Source organism: Scyliorhinus canicula, chromosome 26 (genome assembly GCF_902713615.1).
Source record: "Scyliorhinus canicula chromosome 26, sScyCan1.1, whole genome shotgun sequence".
In the NCBI taxonomy this organism is placed as follows: Eukaryota; Metazoa; Chordata; class Chondrichthyes; order Carcharhiniformes; family Scyliorhinidae; genus Scyliorhinus; species Scyliorhinus canicula.
Window position 1 is genome coordinate 12,793,480 of NC_052171.1, and position 24,306 is coordinate 12,817,785.

Genomic DNA, 24,306 nt, shown 5'->3' on the forward strand with positions numbered 1-24,306 from the left:
CCGCATCTGTAGACTCAACCGGGATCTGGGATTCATGTCGCATTACATTCGGCCCCCACCAACAAGCCTGGACTTGCAGAGGCCTACCGACTGAACTGGCTTGGGACAATTCACACCTCTTTAACCTGGAGTTACCTCTCTCTCTGCATCTTTGATGATTTGATTGCCTGCAGGTGCTCGCATTCCGGGGCATCTCTGACTGTGTCTATATAAACATTTCTGGAACAAGCCTTTCCATTCACCTGAAGAAGGAGCCGTGCTCCGAAAGCTCGTGTTTGAAACAAACCTGTTGGACTTTAACCTGGTGTTGTAAGACTTCTTACTGTGCTCACCCCAGTCCAACGCCGGCATCTCCACATCATGACTTTCAATTAACACGTTTATGGTGTTGAATCAGTTCCAGATTTGTCGGAGTTTACATCGCACCGTAGATCAGTTGTTAGTATTGTCCCAGGTTCGATTCTTGGCTTGGGTCACTGTCTGCCGTGTCTGCACTTTCTCACCATGTCTGCGTGGGTTTCCTCCGGGTGCTCCGGTTTCCTGCCACAAGTCCCAAAAGACGAGCTTCTTCGGTGAATTGGTCATTCTGAATTTCCCCTCAGTGTATCCGAACAGGCAGTGGAATGTGGCGACGAGAGGTTTTTCACAGTAACTTCATTGCAGTGTCAATGTAAGCCTACTTGTCGTAATAAAGATTCCTATCATCTGAAATAAACAGTCACAAATGAACGGCATTAATAGAATGACTGAATTTTCACATTCAAAGACATAAATCCCAGAATATAATAGAACAACCCTGAGAGAGGGCCGCTAACACTTGGAATGTCATTACCGAATATTCCGAGTCGTGTGAAGGACACCTCCGTGAAACAAGATGAGATCTGGAGATGTGACTGTGGGCTTTTGAAAGCTAAAATCGCATTTCTGGGAGAAAAGATTGCATTTTATAAGTTAACTGATATGATCAGTGCTATTCAGTCCTTGGAACAGTAATTCACTCAATGAAATAAATATATGTTGTCACAGCACGGATTTAAGTCAATGTCATACCTGTTCAGATGTTGAAATTAATAATAACAATTTCAATAATGTTGCAACCTCAATGTTCCTGTGGACTTGCCGCATGATATATATTAAGGGCTTTATCAAATAAAGGTGAATACCCTAGATTTTCGGCAGCAGGAGGAGACGGATCAATTCACACAAAGATGCGTGATATATATGGAATTATTGATAAAATGCATTTTGTGATCCTTTCCATTATTGCTGTTCCTGGTAAGTGATTGTAATCATTGCAGTTCTGCAATTCTGGTTGTGAGCTACTCTCTGTGCTTTACTCGGTCACTTTAGTGGTGCCAGCCTATGTAGTGCGCACCGTTATTCAGGCATGCGATTAATAATTGTTACATCTCTCGAATTGGTTTAAAATGCGGTTTTATTCTGCTCGCCAGTTGATAATAAACTCAGTGTCCCTCTGAAGTATCAGGCTAATGATTTTCTTGGGATATTGTGCAATTTTGAATTATCCCTCGGGACAGCAAACGTCTAAGTAGTGAGTATCGATAACAGCCCGACAGTAAATAGGAGGCCATTGGACGAATATCTTTCTAGTGAGTATCCACGGCACCCTTACAGCGAAGAGGAGGCCATTGGACAAATATCTTACCAGTAAGGATCTATAGCAACCCTGCAGTAAAGTGGAGCTCATTCGGCAAATCGTGGCTGCATCAATACTCTGAACGAGCATCCTACCCGGGCTCACACCCTCACCCTATCTTCCTAACCCTTCCTAATCTGAATATTGTGGACACGAAGGGTGCATTTGTTTTAGCATGGCCAATCCACCCAACCTGCACATCTTTGGACAGTGGGTGAAAACGGGAGCACCTGGAGGAAACTCACGCAGACACGGAGATCGTGCAAACTCCACACAGACAGTGAACCAAGACAGGAATCGAACCCGGGACCCTGGCACTGAAGTGCTTTGTGCACATCCTTCATTTCAAAGTAATACTGTGTGTAAAACTGTCGTGAACCCCACCCAGTCCACCACAGAGACCCGCCTCCCGTCCATTGACAATGCCTACACCTCGAGAAAGCGGGCAGAAAAATCAAAGACCCTTCCCACCCGGGTTATTGTCTCTTACAACGTCTTCCATCGGGGAGGAGATAAAGAAGTCTGAGAACACGCACTAACAGATTCAAAATAGCTTCTTCCCCGCTGTTACCAGACTCCTAAATGACACTCTTATAGACTGAACTGATCTCTCACTCATCTTCTCTACTGTGTAGCACGAACTCCGTATGCTTCACTCGATGACTCTATCTATATATTTTCATTGTGTCTATTGTATGTCTTATGGTTTGCATGCATGGTACAATTTGGCTGGACACAATAGCAGAATTAACTGCACCTTGGTAGACGTGACAATAAATCTAAATCTGACTGTAGTCCCAGACCTTCTCCCAGTGACCATGCATTACACGGTGTAACTGTGTAGAATTGTACTGAGTGTGGGTCTCTCACCAACATAGAGCTCTAAACTCCAGTGACCAGGTATTGCTGGGAGAATCTCTCACTATAGAATATAACTCAATGTGGTTTACTCACTAAAATATGAGTAATCAGAACGAAACTATTGATGCAAATCACCACGTATTACTGCAAGGATATTTCAGTATAGAAGCATAGTGAGTTTAGGGTCACAAACTGGAATAAAATAATTTCGACTTCACTCCATTCTCGAATCAAACAAGTTGAAATGGGTGCAACTTCTTATGATTACCATTTGTATTGTAATATGGAGAACGGTCTGTTATCCATAAACTCAGTGTTATATAACCGAGTTGCTGTGATTTTAATATTTCCCTTTTCACTGAATTTGGATGTCGTTATCCCTTGGCCTTCAGAAGGTGGCGATGAGCCGCTTTCTTGAATAGCTGCATTCCATAGGTTCACTTACAGGATTTTAATTCCGTGGAACTAAAGGAACGGTGATAGAGTTCAAAGTCAAGATGATATGAGACATTGGGTGGAAACTGCAGGTGGCGGTGTTACCCGTCCATGTGCTGCCCTTGTCCATCTGGGTGCTGGAGCCCGTGAGTTTGGGATGTGTTCTTACTAATTCTTGTTTAGTTGCAGCAGTGAATCATGTCCATGTTACAATCTTTGCGCTACATTTTGCGCTAAGTGCAAGAAGTTAGCAATAATTTGATGGGTGGTGAGTGGAACAAGTGGTCCACATGATTCTGGATAGTACCGTCCGTCCATAGATTGTGGTGAGTGCCTGGAACCCGTTGCCAGGGAAGGCCGTGAAAGCAGGTACAGTAACGGTGTTCAAAAGGTATCTTGACAAATACGTGGATACAATGAGTGTAGAGGGATACGGCACAAGGGAGAGCTGAGGGCTTTGCTCAAGGGTGTTGTCATGACCGGAACAGGCTTGGAGGACCGAAGAGCCTGTTACTGTGCTGTATTGTTCTTTGTTCTTTGTTCACAGTATTGTTGTGAGAAGAGCATTTCCAGGAGAGTGTTGCCACATTTGACTTGTTCCTTGTAGATGGTGAACATGCTTTGGGAGGGCAGGAGGTGAGTAACTCGCTGGCAAATTCCCAGCACCTTAATTTTTTGTAGTTGCCGCATTATTTTGGCGACGGTGGTGCCGTTGAATATCAAGGGAGGCTTATTAGCCCCTCTCTTCTTGGGAATGATCATTTCCTCACAGTTTTCTGGTGTAAATGTTAATTCTGATACTGTTCAAAATCATAGTATATGTGTTTTCCTTTCTTAGTCATGTGTTTTAAATGCCATTCCTCTCGTGATGAAACCCATTCTGACCCTAAGTTCCCAGAATTATTTGCCATACTTGCTGTGCCTTTCAAAAACAGCACCTGATGTTTAGTTCTCCTGAAATGTCATTTTCAATGTAATGCCCACCCTGCCATTTCATACATTATTAAACTCATAATTTATTTTGTTGTATTCCTTCCGTGGCTTCACTGTACCTTCAATTTGGTTTGTCTGGAAATGTTGACATTGTGCTTTATTCCCCTATTCCCTGTTGTTCATACAAAGTATAAACAAGTGACGCCAGCCTTAATCCCTGCGGAAAATCACTTTCTCATGTTGTAAATCTAAGAAGAAACCTTAAATGCATACTCCCTGTTTCTGCTTTTGGAACCAGCTGCCTGTCCATTCTGCTGCATTTCCCCTAACTCCACTTGTATTAGCTTAGTCCTGCATGTCTATGTGGTAAATTATCAAAGGCCTTCAGCAAAACTGTGGGTTTTGCGTTTGTCAGGCTGATCTCCAGTACAATATTAGTTCAATAAACTTTGTTAAGTAAGGCCAGGGTTTTCGAATAAGTGCGAAATAATCTTTAAGTGCTCAAACATGAATTTTGATTATGGTTTTGAACTTGTATTCTATTAATTCCCTTTCCACTGACGCTGTGTGAACGGGTCTGCAGTTTATTGAACTTTTCAATGTCATATTTTATAGACACGAATAATAGTCTTTGGTTTTCAGTATGTGATAAGATTCTGATGAACGTTAATTCTTAAAGCATCCTGGGTGAGTGGGCGGTTAATTCCAGCCTCCAGACCCCGGAGTCCCAACATAAGTGAATTAACCAATAATTTATGATTTCCGACGATCTTTAACCGCTGACTGCTCCAGTGAGCCGCAGGCACCAGATTTATAAGGAAAAAATAACAAACGGCTCAGTAATAATAAGAGGTAAACATCAATATATAAAGAACTAACAGCACAGTGGTCTACCTAATCCCGTCCCTTCCGTCACGTTGACACACCAGACAGACATTAGAGGAGAATTAAAAAAGTGTAGGGGAAGATTAAAGCAAAGCAGTTTTCAAAGAAAAGTGTTCCGATGAATGCTCGCTGCTACGGTTGGGGCCCCTGGGGAATAGATGTATTCAAGAGATTTTGGTCGGCGCAGTACTGTCCTTTGACCACCGCATGGAGGTTTACACAAGGGATCCACGTTCGTGCAAATCAAACCTCCGATGACCGGATGGAGCTGGACAGAAGAGATTCAGTTCAATGTAGTGGAGCTCACGTCTCCCTGAGAAATCATTGCCGCTCAATTCCTGATGAATCACTGATTTTCCCCTTTGTCTGAATTTTGTGAGGAAACTCCACGACATCACCGATAGTCTTCAAGTTCGGTTCTTCCCAGTCTTTCAGCCAGACGATTTCAAGGTTTCAGAAAATGTTGAACGACTACATGATTATCTACTCTGCAAGTGCTATTCACAGGCATGATTGTTGGCTGTGTCTGCTCACTAGCGGAACCTTCACAGATCACCCTGGCATGTCTTCCTTGAAGCGCCTGGCAAAGAGAGAGCAGCAGAGGGAGAAAGTGCCTTTCAACAACGTCCTGACTGAATCTATTATTTGAACGCAGGACAAAATGAAGTTCTTCAGAATGTCTGCTTTTCTCCCGGAAGATACTGAATAGCTCCACCATATGCAAGCGACAACAGGAGATAGTTCAGAATTCCAGCCAGACTAATTGACTGCTTGCGAAGACTATCAAACGAACACGACGGCTCTGACGCAGAACCTCCAAGGGAAGCACTGGGCAAGTCCATTGGACCAGGGGTGTTTCCGTTTTCAGCAGCGCGCAGGAAGATTGTCGACTAAAGGCAGCCAGGACAGGAATTGAAGAGGCAAGGGAACATATGTTTTACAACAGTATCTGAACATACGTACAGATACTATGTCGCTGCCCTATGTGTTTCCCTATATTGTAATATGTTTAGCTACAATCTATAATAATTGGGGTTTTACTATCTCGTTAATTAAGGTGTTGAAGTATTATCCATGATTAGACATGATTACTACCCCCGTCAGAAATCTCTCTCCTTGCTCGACAACAGTTTCAGGGGTCAATGTTTCATTATGCCCCACCTGTACCAGTTCAGTCCCTTCCACGTGCCGAGCTCGGCGCCTGATGCCAATTTCCATTTATGTCCATGTCAGCCTGTCCCACTCTGTTCCAAAGTCCAGTAACCACGACCTGTTCTTTAACTCGAATTTCGTTCCAGTCTTGTGTCCAGGCCAGACATACAATAGAATAGGAATAGGATTAGGATATCCACCATACCTGGTCGCTGGTGTTATGATGCAGCAATACAAAACACTGTGCGAACAGTCCACACAAGTATCTCCTGCTACATCTGCTGGAGAACCCAAATTGAATTGATTATTGTCTTTCACTCTGATTTGCTTCCAACAGCTCTCCCAGCCCACGTTTCTGTTTTGAACACTTTATCTTCCTTACCCAAACTGTGATAATATTACCTTTGTCATGGACCTGGATCTCAGCAGCCTGATTAATCAAGCATGATGCTCAATATCTCTGCACATCTAAATAAGTTCACCATTAAATGAACCATGATGTGGAGATGCCGGCGTTGGACAGGGGTGAGCACAGTAAGAAGTCGTACAACACCAGGTTAAAGTCCAACAGGTTAGTTTCAAATCACTAGCTTTCGGAGCACAGCTCCTTCCTCAGGTAAATGAGCGGCACTGTGGCACAGTGGTTAACACTGCTGCCTCACAGCCCCAGGGATCCGGGTTCAATTCCGACCTTGGGAATATCTGTGTGGAGTTTGGAAGTACCCCCTTGTTTGCGTGGGTTTCTTTCGGGTGCTCCGCTTTCCTCCCATAGTCTCGAGATGCGCAGGTTAGGTGGATTGGCCATGATCAATTTTCCCTAGTATCCTGAGGGTTAGGTGGGTTATGTGGATCGGGTGGGGGCACTTCAGCGGGGCGGTGCTGAGTCGATGACTAACATGGCCTCATTCTTCACTAGCGATTATATGACTGCATCACTTCACCATTCCTCACAACGCGTGTTCTTGATAGGCGTTTTCACTTGTCAATTACACCCAGCATCCTCTCCTCTTCATTATCCTCTGAGGCTGCAGTAGATATATCACGTGTCCGCCATCACCTCCATTCCTTTCACTTTTCAAATTTCGGGTTTTTAATTCAGAATGATCAGTTTTGCCATTGCCTCTATTTTTGACCTCGCAAGATTTTATTTCAAGAATCGGACATTTCCCCTTGCCTCTATCTGAGTGAAATATGTCTTCTCAGTTCAGTCCGAAAATCCCTTATCCTGTCTTTATTGAACTCTTACCCATCTTATAGATTCCCAAGCCGAGGGAGTGGGAAGGAGGAGTGGAATATAGTGCGTTAAACACCAATGCATTTTGGCCACTTCAGTGAAATAGCAAGTCTATAATTTAATTCTTTGTGGAATTGGCCAATTTTACTCAATCTCTATTTATCGGAAAGGAATCTTATCCATGGAATCGACACTTATTGTTGTTGCAAACTTTCGAAGTGATTAATTTCTTTCCTCTTGTAAAGAGTTTGAAACTCACCCAGCTGATGTGTGGGAAGCGTCACGATCGAAAGATAATTACACCGTGATTGGTACAACAAAGATCTCGGGTATTGTTCTCAATCCACACGTTTGTTCAGAAAAGAGCAAAGCGTCCAGCTTCCCCCTCAATGGAATTACGTTTCCCAGGCCAACCGCCGTCCTCACAGGGAATGCGCTGACTGGTGATAGAGGTTTATAGGGCGAGAGGAGAAGGAGCTACTGGGGCCAGGTGGGTTGCCTGAAATGGTCAACTGGGGTAAAAAAGTTTATGATGTTTCGAACTGTGTTGTCTGGGAACACGGCTGGTTCCCCTCATCCTCCTGAAGAGATAGGTTTCTCAGTCGTAGTCGAAATGGCGTGGGCATTCACACGGAAGACAGTATTGCATTGGGAACGCTATCAATGATGTGTGACAAGACACACTCCAAACAGAAGACTTGGAAGCAATTGTTCAATACGGCTCACTCTTGCACAAAGTATACACAAAGGAAACGTAGGACCAGACCAGGTTCCAAAGTCGCCTATTTCGACTGGTCAAAATAACATAACTTCGAGTTCTGCGGGCGGGAAGTCACGGCGCACTTGCTCAGTGCGTTGTAACAATTCGGTGCACTGAATGTAATGTCCACACAACATTCGTACATAGCCTGGCTCAGCGCAGTTTCAGAGAACAGGGCAGAAATGCAGTTAAATATCCAATTACATCAATTATCATCTTCGCTGATAACACAATATCGATATTTATCCATTGATTTATCACTGAGAGATGGCTGTGCAATCCATCATTAGGAAATTAGTGGCAGCTTTCTCTCTAGATGTTAACGGCACAGGATAACTGGCAGAGGGGCTCCTGCAGGACCTGAGGGAAAAAAATCACAGACACTGTCTTCTCCAACTCCACTGGCTCTATTTCCAACCTCAAAGCCCAGTAAACGAATCGTGAACCTGCAAAAGATGACATTGTCCAGATGCAGGAATCCACCTATCTGAACGAGATTTTTTGTACTGATTATTGGAGAACGCTAATTGTTTCAATATCCTTTCCCTATTCCTACCGCCTTTCACTGGCTGATGATGCAGTGGGGGAGCTGGCCCATTCGGATAGTGTGCGGGAGGGTATGCATCCCACAGCTTCAGATGAGGAACTCCGAAGTTGCAATGCCGCAGGGTGTGCGGGATTGGTTTAGCTCACCCACATGATGTTCAGCCGGATGGAACAGCGTCCCTTCAGGGAGCCCAGCCAGGGTAATTTAGTTACCTGGTCGGTCTATTTGTTCGTTCTTTGTGCAACAAAAAGAGATTGAGTAAATTTGGCTAATCCCACAAAGGATTAAATTGTTGATATGTTATTTCACTGAAATGGCTAAAACGCATTGAACTTTTTAACAAAGTAGATGCCGCTCCTCCTTCCCACTCCCTCGGCTTGGATATCTAGAAGATGTGTAAGAGGATAAGGGATTTTCGGACTGAACTGAGAAGACATGTTTCACTCAGATAGATGCAGATCTTTGGAACTGTGCACCCCAAAACGCAGTGGGTCCCATCTTTGTTTAGCTCATGGCAAAGTACCTTTTAATAGTGCGGCGCTGAGGGAATTGTGGCAGTAGGCAAAGACTGAAATGTGTATAAAATTTGAAGATCATCCCGAATGGCAGAAGGGGCTGCAAGGGGAAATGGCAGATTGTTGAAACCAAATCTTGCGAGGTCAAAAATAGAGGAAATGGCAAAACTCATTTGTAGGCATAAAAAACCCAGTATTGACCTGACGTCTTTCACAATTCTCATCACTGCTGGTGACCAGTTTGAGTTGCTGCATTAGTATTGTGGACTGTACAAGTTTCAGGTCTCGACTGGGGATTGTAATTGTTCCTTCCGATGCAAGTTTTTACTTCGTTCAAAGTTTTGACCTGCTGTTTCACTCGGAGGATGGATAAGCTTGCTCAATTTAGGGGCTCTTTTAGCACAGGGTCTAAATCGCTGGCTTTGAAAGCAGACCATAGTAGGCCCGCAGCACAGTTCAATTCCCGTACGAGCCTCCCCGAACAAGCGCCGGAATGTGGCGATTTTCATTTCATTTCAACTCACTCCCTTGGAACATCTGCTTCGGTTAGATTTTTTTTTACCATTGGAAGGGTCTGTTTCATGAATTAAATGAAAAGAAAATCGCTTATTGTCACGAGTGGGCTTCAATGAATTTACTGTGAAATGCCCCTAGTCGCCACATTCCGGCCACTGTCCGGGGATGCTAGTACGGGAATTGAACCGTGCTGCTCGCCTGCTTGGTCTGCTTTAAAAGCCAGCGATTTAGCTCACTGAGCTAAACCAGTCCCTATTCATATTCAATGTCTTTCAGTTCAATTCGTTCGAGAATCTATGTTGGTTGGAGTGTCAGTTTCGGTATAAAGGTGCGTTTCCATTGCAGGATCTGTATCAGTTGGTGGGACTGCACATTTCGGGTATCTGCATCTTTTTGGTTGTCAATATCAGTCGGATTTCGACATCTCTGAGCGTCTTTATCTCTTGAACAGTCTGCAACAGTTGGGGTGACTGCATTCGTTGGAGTGCCTGTCTAGGTACGACAGATGCTTGATGGCGTCGGTCGGATGGAGAATCTGAAAAGAGTTGAATCGGTGTTCGGTTATATTGCCGTACTGGCTGGTGAACCTGTATAGTTTACAGGGTCCATATGAGTTCGACGGTCCTTATCAGGTTAAGTAAATGTATTCAGCGCGTGCTCTGAATCAGTGACAGGACCTTTATCGAACGGAGATTCTAAATACCTGAGTTTGCTGAAACTTGTTACGTTGATTGGAGGTAACTTCTGGATTAGAATGCCGGTTAATTTCAGCCTTGAATTTGTTGCAGTTATCTTATTTTAATGAATTTATATGTCTGTAAAAATACAACAGTGTAGTAACCAAGTGTACACCGCGCAGCCCTGTGCTGGGGCTAGTTATTTGTGTGTACTGGAATGTACAATGTTCATCACCATTCACGACTCCTCACACATTGGAGCAGTTTATGTCCAAACGCATCGACAATATCCAGGTTTGGGTTGATAAACGGCAAGTTCCATTCGCGCCTCTTACGTGCCAGGCAATGACCATCTCCAGTAAAAGAGAATCAAACCGTTAGCCTCAATGGCATCACCATCGCTGAATTCTCCGAAAATTCTATGTATTGAAATTGAACAGAAACTGAACTGGGCTAGCCAAATAAATACTGTGGCTACAAGACAATGTCAGAGGTTAGGGATCCCGCAGCGAGTAAATCACTTTGTTTATTATTACTGTACTTGGGTATTCTGACCCAATCACCCTCAGTGTCTATTATGTTTCCAACTTTGATTAGTCCGTGGGATGGCGCGATGGTTCAATGGTTAGCTCACGGCGCAGAGTATCAGTTCAATCCCAGTCCCGGGTTGATGTCGCTGTGACGATTGCACATTGCCCCCTTATGTGCGTGGGTTTTACCGCCACATCTCAAAGATGTGCAGGGTAGCTGGATTGGCCACGCTAAATTGCCCCTTAGTTGAAAAATAAGAATTACGTGCTCGAAATGTATATTTTAAACCTTTGCTTTGTCTGTAAATGTAGAAATTGTGATTTCTCCACTCCAGTGTGTGATGAACAGCAGTGCTCTCAGCGGTCATTCCTATTGAACGTAATTTCCCACATCCCAATAAACTGAATAAATCGCTGCAACTCCTCCTCCCTGTGAGAGAAACATATGAATTACGAAGGAAAGGAGAACATTCGAACCTTCGAGCCTTCTCCGTCGTTCGTTCTGATCATGGCTGATCGTCCAACTCAATATTCTGAACCAGCCTTGCCCATTTGATTCCCTTCGCTCCAACTGCAATATATGACTGCTTCTTGAAATCAACTCCGTACCACCATCCCGGTGTTCCTGGGTAATGCGCCCTCGCTGGCTTTGGGGTTCCCTGCTCCCGCCACCTGCCATTGATAAGGAAAACCCGCGGGAGTGGGTGCTCTGCTGGTCCAACCGAGAAACCCGCCGGCGCAGAATACAGATCGGCTAAAATTCTTTCTGGGTTGCGAATTGCCATCCACTCTAGGGGTAAATATTTGTTGCAATCCATTTTGTGACTTTTCTACATAAATCCACTGACTCCGAGGTTAGTTCCGTGTCTCCTAAGTGTGACTATATCCAATTACTTCATGAAATTACTTTACTCCCATGGTGCAAAGCTGATCCACAGTCCATAATAATTATTCAAGTGCTCAAATAAATGTAGGGAAATATTATACACTTTTTCACTATTCCTGACCATATCGTGTGCTTCGACTTTGCACCAATATTATATTTTGCTTCTATAATTCTTCAGATCACTGGGGTTGTGTTATCTGGTCGAAATTATTTTCAGAAAGAGATGAGGAGGAGGTGATATTGCGACATTAAAATTTTCTTGGGAGCCAGATTGCAATGCAGGTAAGCTGTTACTGGGCCAAGCATTATCCAGTCTCATGTTCCTGAACACGAATATCTCTGCCACAGGGATAACTTGCCATTTCTTCCCTGGTAGGGTGAAGCATCCATTAAACTATAAAGAAAAACACAAGAGACTTACATTAAAAAGTGCAGGACAATTATCAATTTACCGTCCCTTGGCCTAAATTCACATCAGCGGCATTGGAATGGGGAAGATTACTTATTCCTTACAAAACAAACCCTCAAATAACAAGTCAAATGTGTTACTGAAATCAATCCATGGAAGACCCGTTTCCAGCATCCCATAATCAGATGGGAAACCCGCAGGGCCGAGGGGTTTGACAAACAAGGTGAAAGAGAATACAAGGCCTGCAGATGAGAGTGAAACAACGCGGCCCCAAAGCACATCTGCCTGGCTTACTCCTAGCTAACGTCCAATCTCTGGAAAACAAGCTAGACAAACCTAATGCCGGACTCACTTTTCAAATAGAACTAAGGGACTGCTGTGTGCTCTGTTTCACGGAGACATGGCTCACCCCTGTTTCACCGGACTGTGCCCTACAACCAGAGGGCTTCTCATTCCACCGAATGGACCGTACGGCGGCCTCGGGCAAGACAAAGTGAGGTGGGGTCTGCCTCCTAATAAATACCTCCTGGTGCCTGCATGTCGAAACACTAGCGAGTTTCTGCTTCCCGGACGTGGAATATCTGACACTAAAATACCGCCCTTTCTACCTTCCCCGGGAGTTGAGCTCCGTTATCCTGACGGCGAATATGACAATCGCACTGGACGAAATATTCACCACTACAAATAGCCTTGAAACGAAACATCCCAAGGCCTTGTTCAGTGTCGCTGGGAACTTCAATCAGGCCAAGCTCAAGAGCATACAACCAAGTTACCTCCAATACGTCACCTGTTCCACCAGAGGCCCAAACATCCTGGACCACTGCTACACAAATATCAAACATGCCTACCGCTCTATCGCCCACCCACACTTTGGCAAATCTGTTTACAAGGCTGTGCTCCTGCTCCCGACGTCTTAGCAAAAACTGAAGCGGGAGAATCCGTCAAAGAAAGTCGTGCATTGATGGTCTGAGGAATCAGATGATCTCCTTCGCGACTGCTTAGGGTCAGTGGACTGGTCAGTATTTTAAAACTCTGCGACCATCTGAACGAGAACACAACTACAGTAACTGACTTCGTTAGTAATGTGTAGAAGACTGTGCAGAACAAACAAATCCGCGTGTTCCCCAACCGGAACCCTGGATTAACAGGGACATCCACTGCTTGCTGAAGGCTAGGTCTGAGGTGTTCAAGTCAGGCGACCCTGCCCTCTACAAGAAAGCCAGATATGATCTAAATAAATCCATCAAAGATGCCAAAAGATAGTACCGGACTCGAGTGGCAGGCTAGCCACACGGATCTCCGCCTTCTATGGCAAGGTCTGCAAGACACAATGGGCTACACGATGAAGGCATGTAAAATTGTCGGCTCCAACGCACTGATGAGATCAGTGCATTCTATTTTCGCTTTGAGCAAGAGGTTAGCGAGAGCGAGCCCTCCAGCCCAGATGCCGCTGATGAACTTCTATCTGAGATCACTACTGCAGACTGAGAGCAGCCTTCCCAAGGTCAACCGACGGAAAGCCACAGGCCCGGATGGAGTTCCCGGACGATCACTCAAGTCTTGCGCGGATTAGCTGGCGGGGATATATGCAGACATTTTCAACATCTCTTTACAGCAATCTGAGGTCCCTATCTGCTTCAAGAAGACGATCATCATCCATGTCCCAAAAAAAAAGTCAAGCAACGTGCCTTAATGTTTATCGTCCAATGGCTCTGACATCCATCGACATTAATGCTTCGAAAGATTAGTCATGGCACGAATCAACTCCAGCCTCCCGGATTGCCTTGATGCTCTACAGTTCGTCTGCAACAGGTCCACCCCATCTCCATGGCCCTGCACTCCACGCTGGAACACCGAGATGACAAACACGCCCATGTCAGACGCCTATTTACCGTCTATAGCTTGCCTTCAACACCATCATTCCGAAAACACTCATCTCCAACCTCTATGGCCTTGGCCTCGGGTCCTCCCTTTGCGACTGGATCCTGAACTTTCTAACCCACAGGCTACAAACAGTAAAGATAGGCAGCAACACCTCCTCCACGATCTTCCGAAACATCGATGCCCCACAAGCTGTTTCCTCAGTCCCCTACTATACTCCTTATACACCTATGACTGTGTTGCGAAATTCCCCTCCAACTCATTTTTCACATTTGCTGATGACACCACCGTAGTTAGTCGGAATTCAAACAATGATGAGACAGAATACAGGAATGAGATAGAGAATCTGGTGAACTGGTGCGACGACAATAATCTCTCCCTCAATGTCAACTACTTCAGGGAGCGTAATGGAGTATATGCCACTGTCTACAGAAATGAGAACGAATTAGAAAGGGTCGAGAGCTTCAAGTTTTAGGAGTACAGATCACCACCAACTGCCCTGGTCCCTCATGCCGACACTGGTTCCCCCATGCCGACATTATTTCTGGTTGGAACACAGCTTGGTATGGAGCCTGCTCTGCCCAAGACAGCAGGAAACTACAAAAGGTCGTGAAAGTAGCCCAATCCATCACGCAAACCAGCTTCACATCCATTGACTCTATCTAAAATTCACCCTGCCACGGAAAGGCAACCAGCATAATTAAGGGCCCCACACACCCCGGACCTACTCTCTTCCACCTTCTTCCGTCAGGAAAACGATACCAAAGTTTGAGGTCACGTACCAACCTTCTCAAGAACAGGTCTTTCCCCACTGCCATCAGACTTTTCAATGGACCTACCTCGTATAAGTTCATCTTTTCTCAACACCTTGCTGTAACTGTAACATTATCTTCTGCAGTTTCTCCTTCCTTCCCAATTTACGATATCCATTGTTATTACAGCATGCGTGAAAAAGTACTTTTCATTGAATACTAATACATAAGACAATAATAAATCAAATCAAATCAAACGTTATAGTTAATGGAGTGTGTTTTGATACATACAAGTGTCCCCAACACAATTGGGGCGTATGGAAGATGGAGGATATTTCTTCAGACATTATCGCAGAGGCAGATTTCGGTCAAAATATTAATACGTATGGGAAACATTTGAAATCATTCTGCGCATAATTAAAGAGAATAAAATAAATAGTTAATTGGTAAATCATTTTTACAACACACTGTGGGACATGGTCTGTGTGGGTATATTGTTACAAATGGATCTTGCATCCTTTTTTTAAAGGACAAAAAGTCCATATCACTAGAAGATTATATATGCGGTTGTAAAAAAATATATAAAAAGTTCTCCCATATATGTAGTGATCTTGCCTTTTGCCGTAGCTTACATATTACCATCTGACAATTCAGAAAAATGACAATAAATGTATACATTTTGGGACTGAATGCATTTTAGGATTATAGTTAAAACGGAGGTAATTCTTCTGCAACTCAAAAAACACTGATTTAAAAAACAATGAAATTAATTGTCAGAAAAATGACAATAAATGTATAAATTTCCACTTCCAGGATTTTATCTCAAAGAAAATTCCGTCAACATTTCATGGTAAAATCCTGTGAAACGCCGTTGGCTTCATCAACAGAGATCCCCTCTCCACACCACCACCCCGCCACTCGCACACACACAGACACAACATCTGCTGTCATAAATAACGGCCTTTGCGAAAATGCCCTACATAATGTTCTACATACCTCTCCATTCACCTGAGGAAGGAGCAGTGCTCCGAAAGCTGGTGTTTGAAACAAACCTGTTGGACTTTAACCTGGTGTTGTAAGACTTCTTATAATGTTCTAAGATGCAGCATGCATTGGTGGCATTTCAGGCCTGAACGCAGGGAGCATATTGAGGGCCTGGTTTGGAAGGACGGGTTTGAGCGGTAGAAGGGTGGAGGTGTGGTGCCCCAGGATATAGTGTAATATTGTCCATAGTTGTCTTCATCAGAAACAGTAAAGCATGCTCGACGGTTGGAGATAGGAAGACACGGCTAGGGAATGGAAAGAGAGTTTAGCAGCCTTCAAATAGTAAATTTATATGATTGTAAATTGGTAACAGAGAGTTATGTTGAATGGCTGTTGTTGCGACAGAAGTAAAACATGTGTTACTGTGTGAGTTCTGCTGTGCGGGTCACTGTATGTATTTGGGGATTTTAGCTAATAACTCTTCAGCAACTCAAAACACAATGACTTAAAAAACAATCAAATGGGAACTATATTTCTGCTTGGAGATGTGAGACGAGATAAATTTTAGTTTCAAAATATATATTATGCATCCGGGTATTTCCAACTGGAAAGAGAAATGCAGATGACATCCAAAAGCAATAAACTCTTGCTGAATCAACATTCTTAAAGTGAGTCGACACAAACAAGACTGGTCAACTAACCACGACATCGCACAAAAATGAGAAGTCCACATGAATAATAACAGATTAATATCTGAAGCCATAATACATAACATCGAGACAGTTTATGAATTCATCTCTGAACAAAGGTACAAGAGTGCATCAGTGGCCCACTCACTAATAAAGGAATACAGGGATGACCAGGTAACCGAGTGGTCCCAAAGTTACTGACCGAACACTTCGGAAAAGGCAACATGGTTAGTATTTGTCATGCTGTGTTATGAAATATTTCTGAGCGAATTGGCAACAACATTGAAATGACCCTGGAACTGTAATCACATCCTGCAACTAAAGGTAAGAGGGGGACATCACTTTCCAAGTACTTTTCAGTTCTTATCTCAAACAGTATGTGTGGTATGGTCCATCCGGCTTGCTCTGCGTGGTGAGGAAGCATTCAGGGATTTCAGTTGGATGGTGGCTCCTCCACAACTAAGCAGGACAAGGTATACGTATAGCTTGCTGGGATTTTTAATAGAAGCCTTGCTGTCAGAAGTTGCCAGTGAATGGTTACAGTTTTGCAATTTCCTTGTCCCGATGCATTGCCCGGCAAAATGTAGAATGTACAGTAGCAGCGTCGCAACACGAAGGAAGAGCAGCGACTGAAATGCAAACACAGACATGGCCAGAACGCCAGGTGCTTCCTGTCAGTTTCTCAGAACAGGAAAACACAAAGCGAGAGTTCTGAGGCTCTGCAGAATTAAAGCTGCTTTGCATTACACTAAATATAACTCAATGCCAATTGGTCAGAATCTCAGCAACGTTTCTCTTCGTGTTTACAAATAATATACCAATGGGCTTTATTTGTGTGCCAGCGGCTCGGTAAATACTGCAGCACGTTCACTCAGCTGATTGCCAAGTTGAACGACGAAGGTGCAAGAATATTGGTGCATTAATAATGAAGGATGACTGAACGGCATTGTCCTGACATACTCTGTCAATCTAAGCCGGGCAAAGTCAGCAAACTCGCTCAGAAATGTAACGTTGGCCTCGATCGTCTGTTTGAAAGTAATTAAATTCAATTGATGAATGACTGTAATTTAACAGCAGTTTTTAAACAACGTATTTCTGCAATAAGTCGCTGCAAATTAGTAGTTTATTGAGGTTGAACAGACATTTATACTGACAGTTATATCAATAGCTTGCAGTTAAACTGCATGTCACCTCTTTAAGTATGTTCAAGTCTGAGATCGATATAATTTTAATCAATAAGGGATCAAGGGATATTGGGATGAGACGGAAAAGTGGTCCAGAAGATTATCATTGCAGATCGGTATTGTACTTACTGAATTGTGGAACAAACTTGGATAAATGACATACTTCTGCTCCAATTTATGCTGCAATTGTATAATGTGTTAGTGAGGCCTCAACTGGACTATTGTGTTCAGTTTTGGTCTCCTTACTTGAGAAAGGACGTCCTGATACTGGAGGGTGCGCAGAAGAGATACACTAGGTTAATCCCAGAGCTGAAGGGCTTGGATTACGAGGGGAGGTAGAGTGTACTGGGAATATACTCATTAAATTTAGAAGGATGAGGGGGAGATCGTATAGAAACATACACAACTACGAAGGGAATAGAGAGGATAGATGCGGGCAGGTTGTTTCCACTTGCAGGTGAAAGCAGAATTAGGGTGCAAAGTCTTAAAATAAGGGGAAGCAGATTTAGGTCTGAGTTGAAGAGGAACTTCTTCGCCCAAAGGTTTGTGAACCTATGGAATTCCTTGCCCAGTGAAGCAGTAGAGGCTCTTTCATTAAATGTTTTTAAGATAAAGATAGACAGTTTTTTGAAGAATAAAGGGATTAAGGATTATGGTTTTCGGGCCGGAAAGTGGAGCTCAGTCAACAAAAATTCAGCCAGGATCTCATTGAATGCGGAGCAGGCTCGAGGGGCCAGATGGCGTACTCCTGCTCCTAGTTCTTATGTTCTTATGTTCCAACGTCTTTTAGATTCATTATGGGCAATGTAGCTCCAAATCTTTAGTTATCCCCGTACATTATCACCGACAATAATCCGATGCATATTTCACCAACACAGCTGATTTGCTATTGCAGAATATCCAGGAATGTTTTTTAAATTTGATACAACATCTATTTGAAACATACAACAGGGAGCCACATTAAAGACCAGTTTAAAATAGGCCCGTTTGTACTTCACGAATAGAGAGAAAAGTTGTAAATACACATTTCACTTCATAGGCTCTATCATTTTCCAATTGTATTGAGGACACGGCAGTACATGTCGATGTGCGTCTGGTTATGCTTTCATTTAGATTTTAAAAATGGACAGTTCATGTGGTAAACGATTTGGCATTCTGCGATGGACATTGAAAAGTGAAAACCACACTCTGTCAGCACAAACATTGTGCAATCAGGACGAGGAAACAGATGTCACAATAGGTTTGGAATATAAATTCTGACTAATTTTAAACATTGTCGATGAGCTAGCTCTGAGCCCGTTGACCGGCTTGGTTCAATATGATATTTAAAATGAGGATGATAAAAAGATCCATTTGAAGCTTAATGTTACGTTATTTTCAGTTTTTCCTGTGGTTTTGTTGTTTCCCCAATAAAAACTCCGCATTTAGGCGGAATAGCAAAGACCATTTCGTGTCCCAATTCCTGCTTCATGTCAGGTGAGAATCCATCTCACCCACTGCGCTCTCTGACTGACAGAGCTGTTGGTTCAGTGAGAAATTCCCTTTAATCTGAATCTGGATTCTATTCTGCTGAGAAGTCACGTTGTCATGAAAGGTTGCAGGTCTCGCTCCAAAGATGCTGTGACAACATTCAAGTCGCTCAAAGATTTTATTTTCCTGTTTATAATTCAATCCGTCAGGTTCAGCATAATTGTAATTTTATGCTGCACAGGTACCTTTGTGAAAGAAGCAAAGGGCGGGCAAAGGGCTACAAAGCAGTTTATTAGGGCAACCAAAAACGAATAATGAAATGAAACTTGGAAGGGGCATTAAAATCAAAAAAGGATACGTTTAACAGCTGTGTAAAAGGAAAGCCGGCGATCAGGAACACTATTGGCCCGGTACAGACTGAAAGGGGGATATTGTTAATGACTGTAGCAACATTGCAACGGTGAATAATTATTTGCCTCAGCATTTACATTAGGGCAGGACGCAGGAACGTGTGAGGACTCCCATTGTCGACAAAGAAAGGAGATATCTGGGAACTTTCTGGATCTAGATGGTATGCAGCTAAATATAAGCATTCTAAATGCGGCCTAACCACGGTTTTAAATAACTGAAACGTTATCTCCGAACTCCGATACTCAATAACTTGGCTGATGAAGGCAACCATGCCATTTACCTTCTTAATCATCTTGGTCACCAGTGATTCCACTTTCAGGGAACTGTGGACAAGCACGCACAGATCCCTCTGTTTGGTAATGTTCCTAAGGGTTCTGCCACTTCAAGTATAATTCATACCTCGATTTGATCCTCCAAAACGCATCACCTCACATTTGTCCGGGTAAACTCCAACTTCAGTTTGTTTGCCCAAATCTCCAATCTATCTATATCCTGTTCTATACTGTGACAATCCTTGCCTATCAGCATCTACGCCAATCTTCTTGTCATCCGCAAACGTACTGAAAAGAACACACACATTCTCTTCCGGATCACTTATGTACACGAAAAACAACAGAGGTTGCAGCAACGATCCTTGCGGAACAGCCCAAGCTACAGATCTCCATTCTTAAAAACCACCTTCCACCGCTACTATGTGCCTTATACAACCAAGCCAGTTCTGTATCCACCTGGCAAGCCCACCCCGAATCCCTTGTGATTTTCGTTCTTGTACCAGTCTGCCATGTGGGACCTTGTCTATCGCCATATTAACGTCTAAATAAATTACATCCACAGCCCTTCCATCAACAATATTCTTTATAACGCCTTCAGAAAACTCAATACGTCGGTGAGGCATGGCCTTCTCTGCACAAAAGCGTGCTGCCTATCACTAACTAGTCAATTTTCTTCCAAATGTGCACAGAGCTTGTCACTCACTACATTTTGCAAAAGCTGTAGATGTTTCAAATTCCATGAAGAAGTGCAGAATATATTCAAGAAGGCTACTGGGATGCTGCCCTTTATACCGAGACGACTGCAATATAAATACGCAGGATTTGTGCACCAGGCAGTATATTTTGGCCTTGTAATGCAGGCTAGGTTTGGGAGAATGACACTTGGACTTCAGGGGATAAGTGGAGAGATTGGACAAAATACCTCTAGAATGTGGAAGGTGATCTGATCGAAATCTTGAATATAAGAACACCGGAAGCCAGGTTGAAATGAAAATCGCTTATTGTCACGAGTAGGCTTCAATGAAGTTACTGTGAAAAGCCCCTAGTGTCCACATTCCGGCGCCTGTTCGGGGAGGCTGTTATGGGAAGCGAACCGTGCTGCTGGTCTACCTTGGTCTGCTTTCAAAGCCAGCGATTTAGCCCAGTGTGCTCAACAGGTTAGATAAAATAAAATCGTTTTACCCACTCGGAGACGTTAGGAAGCGTTGCGTCACACAAAATGTGGCAGAGATTTGGATCACATGTACAACAACGGCAATTGATACTCCATCATCTGTTAATTTAAATCTTTGATAGAAAGCTTTTGGCAAAGTAAAGATACTACGGGTAATGGGCCACTGATTACTACTCAACAAGCCCTCAAATCAAATCAGATTGAGTCACGCCCCGGATCAGCTATTTAATCACAGTGAAGCCTCGATGGGCTGAATGGCCTTTTCCAGTTCCTGTGTTGCGTTGCAACCTCAGAGATTGATATTTAGAAATAAATATTTAGTTATAAATGTCGAATCAAAAACAGAAGACCAGATGTACATACATACACACGTGTGTACACACAAACCGCACCAACACACGGAAAGATTGAGAAGAGATTTAGATAGATGACAGAGAGACACATTGATAGCGAGAGACAGAGATAGATAGATTGTAATAGAAAGAAAGAAAGAGAGAGATAAAGAGAGAGAGAGAGAGAGAGAGCAATAAAAGCAGCCAGGATAATAGGGCAGCACGGTTGCATTGTGGAAAGCACAATCGCTCACAGCTCCAGGGTCCCAATTTCGATTCCGGCTTGGGTCACTGTCTCTGCGGAGTCTGTACATCCTCCCCGTGTGAACATAGAACATAGAACAGTACAGCACAGAACAGGCCCTTCGGCCCTCAATGTTGTGCCGAGCCATGATCACCCTACTCAAACTCACGTATCCACCCTATACCCGTAACCCAACAACCCCCCCTTAACCTTACTTTTATTAGGACACTACGGGCAATTTAGCATGGCCAATCCACCTAACCCGCACATCTTTGGACTGTGGGAGGAAACCGGAGCACCCGGAGGAAACGCATGCACACAGGGGGAGGACGTGCAGACTCCACACAGACAGTGACCCAGCTGGGAATCGAACCTGGGACCCTGGAGCTGTGAAGCATTTATGCTAACCACCATGCTACCCTGCTGCCCTGTGTGCGTGGGTTTCCTCCGGGTACTCCGGTTTCCTCCCACCGTCCAAAATGTGCAGGTTAGGTGGATTGGCCATGATAAATTGCCCTTAGTGTCCAAAATTGCCTTTAGTGTTGGGTGGGTTACTGGGTTCTGGGGATAGGGTGGAGGTGTAAACCTTGGGTAGTGTGCTCTTTCCAGGAGCCGCTGCAGACTCGGTGGGCCGAATAGCCTCCTTATGTACTGTAAATTCTATGATCTCTGATGTATAATTAATTAAGTGCAGATGGAGACAATTTAGAATTCATATTCGACATGCATTGTCTTATTCCAATGGGTTTTCCCTCTGTAGTACTATTTTCATCAGATAATTTAGGCTGTACAATTGAAGTATCTTGACAGAATATGGCTTCTATTTCCCAGATTAAAACCATCGGGGCGGGATGCTGTTATGTCGAGAAATTGCATCCTTCGAGAATATGGTTCTCCACATAGAGATGGTGGTAGAGTAGTATTGTCGCAGAGCGAGCAATCTAGAGACCCAGGATATGAAATAGGGAGTCGGGTTCGAATCCCACTATGCAAAGTGATGGAATTTAATCTCAATAAAATGCCTAAATTAAAATGCCTACTTTTGACCATGAACTGTTGTCTCTTGTCCGATAAACCCCATGTGGTTAACTCATGTCATTTAGAGAAGGAAGTCTGCCATCCTTACCTGGTCTGGTAGTAGGTCTGATCTACATATGACTCCAGGCCCACAGCAATGTGATCGACTCTGAACTGGCCCCTCAAGACCTTTTGGGGACGGGCAATAAATGCTGGCACCACGAGTGACGCCTCCGTCCCATGAATGTATAAAACAACTTATGGGAGATGCTGTAAGAGTAAGTAGGAAATGTTTTAATCCCCCCATAAGTTTTTTTATTATATTCAGATTGCGCACATTTGAAATTGTTGATTAAATTGTTGCTGAACAGAAAGTTATTCACTCACCGAGTTGTTAAGATAGGAACCTCGCGATCAGATTGCAGCTGAATACAGACTCCACGGGATTCTGGAAACTCTGCTGGGACATGTGCGTTAGGAACACTCACTTACAGACTTGTTACAGCTGCTATAGGCCACTGCGTCTGTGGTGGAAGATTCTATGCTTCTCTGATGCAGGATTAGTCACCCACTTCCCTTCATGGGCCGCACAGGACAAGGAGGTGGATGAAACCGAGGCTCATCTGACGTATTGTTGCTCTGGTTGTTTCTCATTGGTGGACTTTGTCAAATGGCGGTTTACCTTTTCCACATGACAGCATGAATTGGTTATACAGAAGAGGACAAACTGTTCTGAAAGTAATAATTGTCTGAACAGCGCGGGTTTCAGATCGTGCAGGAAGGACAATCTGGTGTCTGTGAACAATCTCTGGTTAATATTCCAGTCTGATCGCAATAAGGGAGTGTAGGAACGATGCTGCTCTCCTTTCTGATACTAATTACACTGCAGCTTCTGAACTGTGAGTTACTATAGACTGAAACTATTGTTGAGGATGACTGAGGAATTCCATGATTGGCAACACTCGACGAACACTGGATATTATAGAAAGCGGTGTAGAGATACCGGAGTTACATTATCGTTGTTAATTTTGGTATCACATTTCGGCAAACGAACAGCACGGAGGAATCTCTATCCAGTTTTATTAATTTTTAATAGTTTTATTAGACGCTTCAGGACATTTGATAGGCACGTTCGCTGACGAGTCTGGGAATATATTAAGGAACAATGAATTGTATTGAGCCAACACATAGAATGTGACCAGGATATTTGGAGACCCCAATATTAAGGGGGCACCATTTTGAATAGATAGACGATTCGTGAGATTGTCAACATAGTCCGACGGTATTTCAGGGTGACTATGGAAAGAGTCATGATGATCTGTGGGAGACAATGTCCACAGGAATATTGGGAACAGCCCAACATTTCTGCAGTTAAAACAATTCTAGGGAAATGTTGACTCTTTACTCATATAAACCTTCTGTAGAGGGCACAACGGTGCGTTGTCAGAAGAGATACCATCACAATTCCCGGTGTTCCTTCTTCCTGAAATTCAGGGAACTCAACCCTGAGGAAAAATTGGGGTCCAGGATTTAGGTGAGATATTTTATTACTAGGTGAGTGATGGTGAATAAATAGAACACATAATCGTGTTGCCTTTGTGTGTTTGATTTTAAATTTAGAGTACCTAATAATTATTTTCCCAATAAAGTGGAAATTTAGTGTGGCCAATCCACCTAACGTGCACATTTTTGTGTTGTTGTGTGAAACCCAGACAGGCATCGGGGGAATGTGCAAACTCCTCACGGAAAGTGACCCAGGGTCGGGATTCGAACCCAGGTCCTCAGCGCCGCTGTCACAGTGCCACATGCCGCCCCAGTGTTGCATTTGTGATGTTTGATTTGGACAGTTTCTTTCATGTCGTCGTTCAGTGAACACTAATACTCAACTATCTATTCCAG

General features: G+C 43.6%; 1 long non-coding RNA gene across 1 annotated transcript; it reads right to left on the minus strand.

Annotated features, from left to right (window-relative positions):
- Window positions 1-383: 383 nt before the first annotated feature.
- LOC119957335 lies at window positions 384-22,906 on the minus strand. The gene is made up of 3 exons (XR_005458784.1): window positions 22,795-22,906; window positions 22,517-22,677; window positions 384-705 (listed from the first exon to the last, which is right to left on the minus strand). It is a non-coding gene; the product is annotated as an uncharacterized LOC119957335 (long non-coding RNA).
- Window positions 22,907-24,306: the final 1,400 nt, after the last annotated feature.